The following is a 7888-nucleotide window of genomic DNA, read 5'->3' as shown; positions in this document are numbered from 1 at the left end:
AAAAAATGTTAAACTATTGGGGCATGAATTAAGCTACCACTGGGAAATCTCAGTGAGCTGCAAATGCATGCCTAACTGAGATTGCAGTATCATTCCCAAGCTTAGCCATCACTTAAAAGCCTTTTATGCTAATCTACACCAAATTAAGGGAATGAAAAAGTAGAGGTGACTAATTATACTCCAATAAAGATGTTAAAAAAAAAAAAGTAGAGGTGACTGTTTGAGATATGTATATCCAGTTATGAAAAATCTAGTTCACAGTTCCAAGATACCTTAGTTTCTAGCAGATGCACATGGATGATGAGTAACTTTCCTTTGAAAAGTAATGTCCCAGCCACTGAGGTTGTATCTTAGTTGGTTGCCCGTTATACCTCCTTCTTTAGCTAGAAAATCTAAAGGACCGCATCAAGAGGAAATTTGAGAGAATAGAAGATTCTGGGAAGATGGCAGCCATAATGGTGTGTGTGTGTGTGTGTGTGTGTGTGTGTGTGTGTGTGTGTGTTCAATAAATTCTCCAAGGCAGAGTTAACATGGAAAGAAATTTTTAAAATGCACATACAAAATCTACAACAATATTAGGTGACGGGAATTACCATGAAATGCAAAATAAAAGTAGGTGGGGGGCTTCCCTGGTGGCGCAGTGGTTGAGAATCTGCCTGCCAATGCAGGGCACACGGGTTCGAGCCCTGGTCTGGGAAGATCCCACATGCCGCAGAGCAACTGGGCCCGTGAGCCACAATTACTGAGCCTGCGCGTCTGGAGCCTGTGCTCCGCAACAAGAGAGGCCGCGATAGTGAGAGGCCCGTGCACCGTGATGAAGAGTGGCCCCTGCTTGCCACAACTAGAGAAAGCCCTCGCACAGAAACGAAGACCCAACACAGCCGTAAATAAATAAATAAATAGATTAAAAAAAAAAAAAGTAGGTGGGGAGAACCATTTGATGGCAAAGAGAACTGTCTGATAAGAGCAACTATGCTAGAGTAAGGAATGAATCAAAGGTATTATAATGGTCCTGATCACCAAAGAGTAGTAATTAGAATGCTCAATGGACCAATGTAAGAATAGCCTCTAGAATGGATCAGGAGCTTTGCAGGCTCCGATTTATGGATGCGAGTGCAAGGGGACCACAAGAAGATCTTATGGTGGTGGAATGACATGGTGTCCATGAAATCCCCAAAGAAAGCAACCAAAATTCTCATCAACAACAACAATAACAAAAAACTTCACACTGGGTAGAAACTTCAGGGAATATATCACAAATTGAACAGGACAGACATAGTAATAAAAAATATCAATACATTCAAAGAGGAAGAAGGGAGCAGAATCACCAGGTCCCAGGAAGTATGGGCTTGTTTCTAACATTTACTGTTTGTTTTCTATATTCTTATATCTTTTGTCCTCATTTCCTCCATTACTGCCTTATTTTGTATTTAATTATTATTTTTTAAAATTATTTTTTGTAGTGTACCATTTTGATTTTCTTCTCATTTCCTTTGTATATATTTTAGATGCTTTATTTGTGGTTACCATGTGGATTATAATTACCATCCTAAATTTTATAATGATCTAGCTTGCATTAATATTAACTAAGCTTCAGTAGCTGCAAAATATCTGTTCCTGTAGAGCTCTGTCCCTCCTCCCCCTTCATGTTGTGGTTGCCACAAATTACTTCTTATACATTATGTGCTCATTAATATAGATTTATAATTATTGCTTTATTCATCGTGTTTTAGATCACTTAGGAAGTAAAAAGAAGTGTTACAAATCAAAAATACGACACCTTGTCAAGTGTCTTTTCATTTATACCTGAAGGACTGTCTTTAGTATTTCTTATAGCAGGTCAGCTAGCAACAAATTCTCAGTTTTTGTTTTTCTATGAATGTCATAATTTATCCTTTGTCTTTGAAGGATAGCCTTGTTGATAGTCTATTTCATTCAGCTTCCTTGTTTTCTGATAAGTTAGCTGTTAATGTTAATGAGTATACCCTGTACTTCATGAGTCAACTTTCTCTTGCTTTTTCATGATTCTCTTGCCTTGTCTTTGTCATTTGACAGTTTAACTACGATGTCTTAAGGTGTGCATGTTGTCCAGTTTTTCTTCTTGGAGTTCACTGAGCTTTCTAGATATGTAGATTAATATTTTCCAGCAAATTTAGGAAATTTTCAGCCATTGTTTTTTTTTCAAATATTCTTTCTGCCCATTTCTCTCTTATGTTGTACTCTCATTATGTGTTTTTTTTGGTGTGTTTAATTGCATCCCACAGACTTCTGAAGCTCTGTTCATTCTTCTTTATTCTTTTACTTTCTGATCTTCAGACTGAATATTCTCAATTGACCTATGTTTAAGCTTGTTATTCATTCTTCTGCTAGCTCAAGTCTTTGCTGAGGGGCTCTGTGTATATGTTGGGGGCATGCCTTCTACATTCTGGCAGTCACTTAGAAAATCTGTGTCCACCCTCACTTCTGGCTTGTGCAGAGACTCAAGGACATCCAGAAATGAGAGATTTGGTGTTTCTCATGTATTTCTTGGGTATACACATAACCCTGCACATGCTTTCCTTATTCCCAGGAATATGTTTGAGTTTTTCAAAGCCTGCTATGAATATCTCATTCCCCAGATATCCCTTTCATGTTTTTTGGTCAATCTCTTGTTTGTTCCAACTGATATCCCCACATCAGGCAGCTGAAGTGCTTTACAAGTGTGGCTGATTGTTTTTAACAAATGCTCTAAGAATAGGTCAACTTGCACTGGTCATGCACTAAGTCAGGTCAAATAAAGACACATTATTTAAGCAGGGCTTTTCCAGGAGCTGCCAGACAAGTCAAATAGTGACAGTTCTTTATACATGGGGATTTGGGGCCAGCTCCAAACTCTACCTCCTCCAGTGACTGCTCAGTTGCTTTTCAGAGCTACCACAGTTGGGAGGCTAATGGGCTTCAAAGTTACTGCAAAACTGGGGAGAGGAGAATAGGGAAAAGTCAAGTTTTAAACACTACACAATCGCTATTTCACAGAGATGTGGTACTTTTTCTCGAATAAACATTCTTTGGAGTTTCGCAAGCTTTTGGCCAATTTCTACAATTTTTAAAATACTAATTTTGAATATTTTTGCCAGCTTTCTCATTGCTTTTATGGAAAAGTGGATTATGCAGAAGTGTTTACTCTGGCATTCCAGAAGTGCTTCTTTCAACCTGGAACACTTTTTGAAGAAAAACGAGATAATTTTTCACAAATTCAAATACTATATTCTTGAGTGAATAATAGTTTAATAGACTCTATTTTGTTCTATACAATCTAGGCTGCTTTATTGTTTTCTATTGAATTTATTAAATTATATATTCCTACCGTAATAATTTAGTAAGTTAATGAATGCGATGATGTTCATTCTCGCTCTCTCTGGCTCTCTCTAATATACAAACCCTCATAAAACAAGGGAAGTAGTGTTTAGTTGACTTAACTGGGTATTGTTAAATTACCCATTAAAAAGTTGGCTTTAACTCAGGAAAATGGGCTTTTTTTGTTGTTGTTGTTCCATCAATGGCTCTACATCCTTGTCTAACTTTCTTGATCTTTATCTTTGCACACTTGTTTCCCCAGTTGCAATAGAAAGATAATGGAACAGAATAGTTTTGCTAATTCTAGCTTGGTTACTATGCACCTCTCACATTTTTCAAGCATCTTGTCAAAGATAGATAAAAAGGTCACTAGAATGAGTTCCTATTCCATGAGTAATGTATTTTATTGTTATTATAAATCATGTTTTTAAGCATCTATGTTAGTAATTTCCAAGAAACAAATACTCCTTCAATGCAGTCACATAAAGGAGAACAGTAGCTCTGGGCAAAGAGCACAGGATTTTAAGAGCTTTGCAACTGATCACAGATATCCTCTGGCAAGTTTGCCTTTTCTCAGTGGAAAAATAAATAATTTTATCCCACCAATTGGATTGATCTGCATGATACCAACTAGTAGAATAATTGTGCTAGTTAACCATTTCTTTTCTCTGAAGCCACACAAGCTGTTTGAAAAACTAGCTTATTTGCAAGCATAAAAATTTGAAAGATAATATAAGATTTGATACATATTTCATTGAGTCTGCTTCCCTTAACAAAAGATAAGGCTCTCATACCAATTGGAGAAGTAGAGAGAATTATTTTCTTTCCCTTCCCACCACATTTTTCTTCACAGTAATCAAGTATGTAGTTGTTATGGTCTGAATGCTTATGTCCCCTCAAAATTTATATGTTGAAATCCGAACCCCCAAAGATCATGACATTACTAGGTGGGTACTTTTGCAGGTGCTTAAATCATAAAGGTGGAGCCCTCATGAATGGGATTAATGCCTTATAAAAGAGGCTCCAAAGAGATCCCTAACTCCTCACACAATGTAAGGCCATAGTGAAAAGGCACCAGCTACAAACCACAAAGAGGGCCCTTACCTGACCATACTGGTGACTTGACCCTAGGCTTCCCAACCTCTAGAACTGCAAGGAATAAATTTGTGTTGTTTATAAGCTACCCAGTTTGTGGTATTTCGTGATAGCAGTCCAGATGGATGAAGACAGTAGTGATAGTTGTGGTGGTGGTGGAGATAGTGATGGTGGTGGTGATGGAGTGTAGTAATATCAGGAGTAGTAGCAGTTAACATACGTGATTATCTACTGTATCAAACTTTGTTACACACTTTACATGCATTATCTCAATGATAATATTGAGGTAGGTTCTACGGCTATTCCTATTTTACAGATGAATAAATGGTGAACTTATTCAAGGTTTCACAGCTAGAAAATGACAAGTCCAAGATTCAAATTAGGGCTGTCTGTGTGCCTATGAAGCTTAAACTTTTCCCACTTTTCCAAAGAGAATCTAAAATCAATCAAAAAACAAAAACAAATGAACAAAACAAAAATAACAACCAAAAAAAAAAAATCCCAGGAAATGCACAAGAAAGAATATTGTAAATTTAAACCACCAGAGAAACTTCGATACACAATCCCTTGCTTTGTCACAATGATCTTCTATTCCCTGAGCTTCTGTACATGATGTCGTAGCATGTACTCAATATGTCACTCCAGGGAAAATCCACAGTTAAGTTGTCTATTCACAGGGGCCAAAATCTTCTTCCAAGCCACTCTAAAAGTGTAATATTCAGGGGCACGTATTGATACAATGCTTAGGATAGAGTAATTCAAGAGAGCTTCTATAAATTGAGACACGCAAGGAGTTTAGATTTGAGTGCATATACAAAGCCACATATAGGAAATGGCTTTAAATTCAGCTGATGAATTCTTTGCTACTGGAGGTTTTTATTTTCCTGACTAGTCACTACCTTTGAGGGATAGGTTAGTGTGAGAGGAACAATTGATTTTCACCCCCATAACTGACTCTTCCATATGAAAATCCTCTCTTTAGAAGTTGTCTACCAACAAAGAAATTGGGGCTGACTTAAACCTAGAACACAAACTTGGCAGTGAGGTAAAATTAGTTTTAATTTTTATAGTGTTCATGATACACACAATCACACACACACACAATTAAAGCCTTTTTAAAAAAAATCAATGTTGCATTTGCAGTGAGTGCATGAATACAAGATGTTCAGAATTTTTAACTCTCCTAATCATATTGCACATCTATATTTTTAAAATTATTCTTTAGTCTGGTAGCTTTAAGAATAAACTGAGCAATGATTCCTCTTGATCCTATTGATTTCCCTGTGCATTTAAGTTTCTATTTGTGAGGCACATAAATAATGGAGATACCATCTCAATAGGCATTGCCATTGTCCATCTATAAGCTTTCCTTTTACATGTCTTATTGGCAACATCGTTATTATGATATTGACAAAGCATGGGGGAGGGGAGTTAAATTTACGGTTTACTGAATGCCTTCCTCTCAAGATGCAGGCAATCTGGGGAAGGTTTAAACTTCTATGTTAGGCTGTGTCTACACAATAGCAAGTAAATGCCTTTTCCTGATATTGCTCAGTGATTAAAATCACTGTTTCTTTTCTATTGGATGTTATTTTCTGAAGATGTAAGTGCCCTAATTTGGTTCTCAATCATTCTCATTTAGATGTATTGTTATTATGTGGCTCCCTAGCTCTCTTCAAATCATTTAATTATTTAATCCCCAAAGTGTAAATTTCAGAACTCGTTAAATTTGACCACTAAGACCTGGCTTAAGCCTTTCCTTTGACCCAGTACTTGAAGCCTAGGCCCCTTTGGAGAAAGAAGAGCTAATAAAGCAATGATTCTCCATCCTTAGAAAGTCCCAGATCATCCAAAGGATATGGTGCATACCTGTCCATAAAGATGTCCCACTAGGACAGTGATTTGTAATGACAGGGCGGAGAAGTCAATAATGATCATATCTCCTCCAATTCTCCCCCCTCTTAATAAATGGCACCAACATTACCTGGATGTTGCTGATTTCCCTCCTTTTTCTTTAAGGTCCCACATGCAATTCATCAGCAATTCTGCTAAATTTATTTTCGTATTATACCTTGGGTCAAACCACCCCTCAACACATTTATCACTATTATATTTTAATCAAAGCTATACCATCTCTTGCCTAGTCTCCTGCAATGGCCTCCTGGCTGATCTTCCTGCTCTCACCCTTGCCCTTTACTCTATATTCTCTTCACCGCAACATGAGTTCCTTCTAAAATATAAGGCAGATCATCTCACTCCATTGCTAAAATCTTCCAATACCATGATAACAGAATAAGCTCCTAATTCTTTACCATGCTGTGGTAGATTGAGTATATTCTTCACCTCTCCATGTATCCATTTGTTTGCCGTGGTCTCATTGTGGGAGAAGTTTATTTCCCCATTTCTTGATTTTAAGCTTGAATTTGTGACTTGTGTTATCCAATGGCATGTAGCTGGAACTGCTAGCGTGCCATTCTGAACACTCAACTTTAAGAGTCCTTGTATGCTCACCCTTTTGTTCCTCTGTCATTTCCAGAAGAAAATACCTCAGTTATCCTGCAGATCTCAAGGAAAGAATGAAAAACTCTTGAAGTGGTGCCACTCACATTTCACAGCCGGAAGCATAGCTGCCTTAGCCAACCCACAGACCTGCTGTGGAGAGCAGCTCCATTTAGCTAAGCCCAAACTCAATCACACAGATATGTGAGCAATAGGAAATGAATATAAGTATAAATTACTGAATTGGGGGTGCTTTGTTACATACGATATTACAGTTCTCCAAAGAAACAGAATCAATAGGATATATATCTATAGATAGATATAGATATAGATACAGATATACATACAGATAGATAGAGTTAAGAGGAGATCTACTTTAGGAACTGGCTAACATGATTATGGAGGCTGAGAAATCCCACAGTCTGTCCTCTGCAAGATGGAAAACCAGGAAAGCTGGTGGTATAATTCAGCCCAAGTCCAAAGACCTGAGAAACAGGGAAGGTGATGGTGTAAGTCTGAGGCCAAAGGCTTGTGAATCAGGAAACTGGAGGTCAGTGGTGTAAGTCCTGGTCTGAGAACGAAGACCTGAGAACCAAGAGATAAAAGGGGAAGCTGAACTCCTCATGTATTATATATTTCATCTGTCTCAAAGAAGTTGTATATTCATTTTTAATCCAAATCATAGATACATTTCAGTTATAACATATAAGACTCATTAAGCAACAAATATAAACACTAATTAGTGATCAGCCAGTTTTGCGTAGTTTTGATAGTGTCTACTCAAACACACACGTGCATACTAGTTTGGGGTGAAATGATTAATTTGGTCAAGCAATCACTTCTTTTTTTTTTCTTTTTTGTTTGCATCTACAAATGCCACACTCCCAGACCATGCCTCTCCCACTCCCCCCACCTTGGCAACTACAAGTCTGTTCTCTACGTCTGTGAATCCGTTTCT

At 37.5% G+C, this 7888-nt stretch overlaps 1 long non-coding RNA gene across 1 annotated transcript; it reads left to right on the top strand.

Annotated features, from left to right (window-relative positions):
- Positions 1 to 484: 484 nt before the first annotated feature.
- LOC309620277 lies at positions 485 to 6272 on the top strand. Its single transcript, XR_014239499.1, has 2 exons — positions 485 to 616; positions 924 to 6272. It is a non-coding gene; the product is annotated as an uncharacterized lncRNA (long non-coding RNA).
- Positions 6273 to 7888: the final 1616 nt, after the last annotated feature.

The sequence above is a fragment of the Balaenoptera borealis genome (assembly GCF_965194805.1).
Source record: "Balaenoptera borealis genome assembly, chromosome: X".
In the NCBI taxonomy this organism is placed as follows: Eukaryota; Metazoa; Chordata; class Mammalia; order Artiodactyla; family Balaenopteridae; genus Balaenoptera; species Balaenoptera borealis.
Note: the sequence above shows the minus strand (reverse complement) of the source record. Positions and strands in the feature narration are given on the sequence as shown.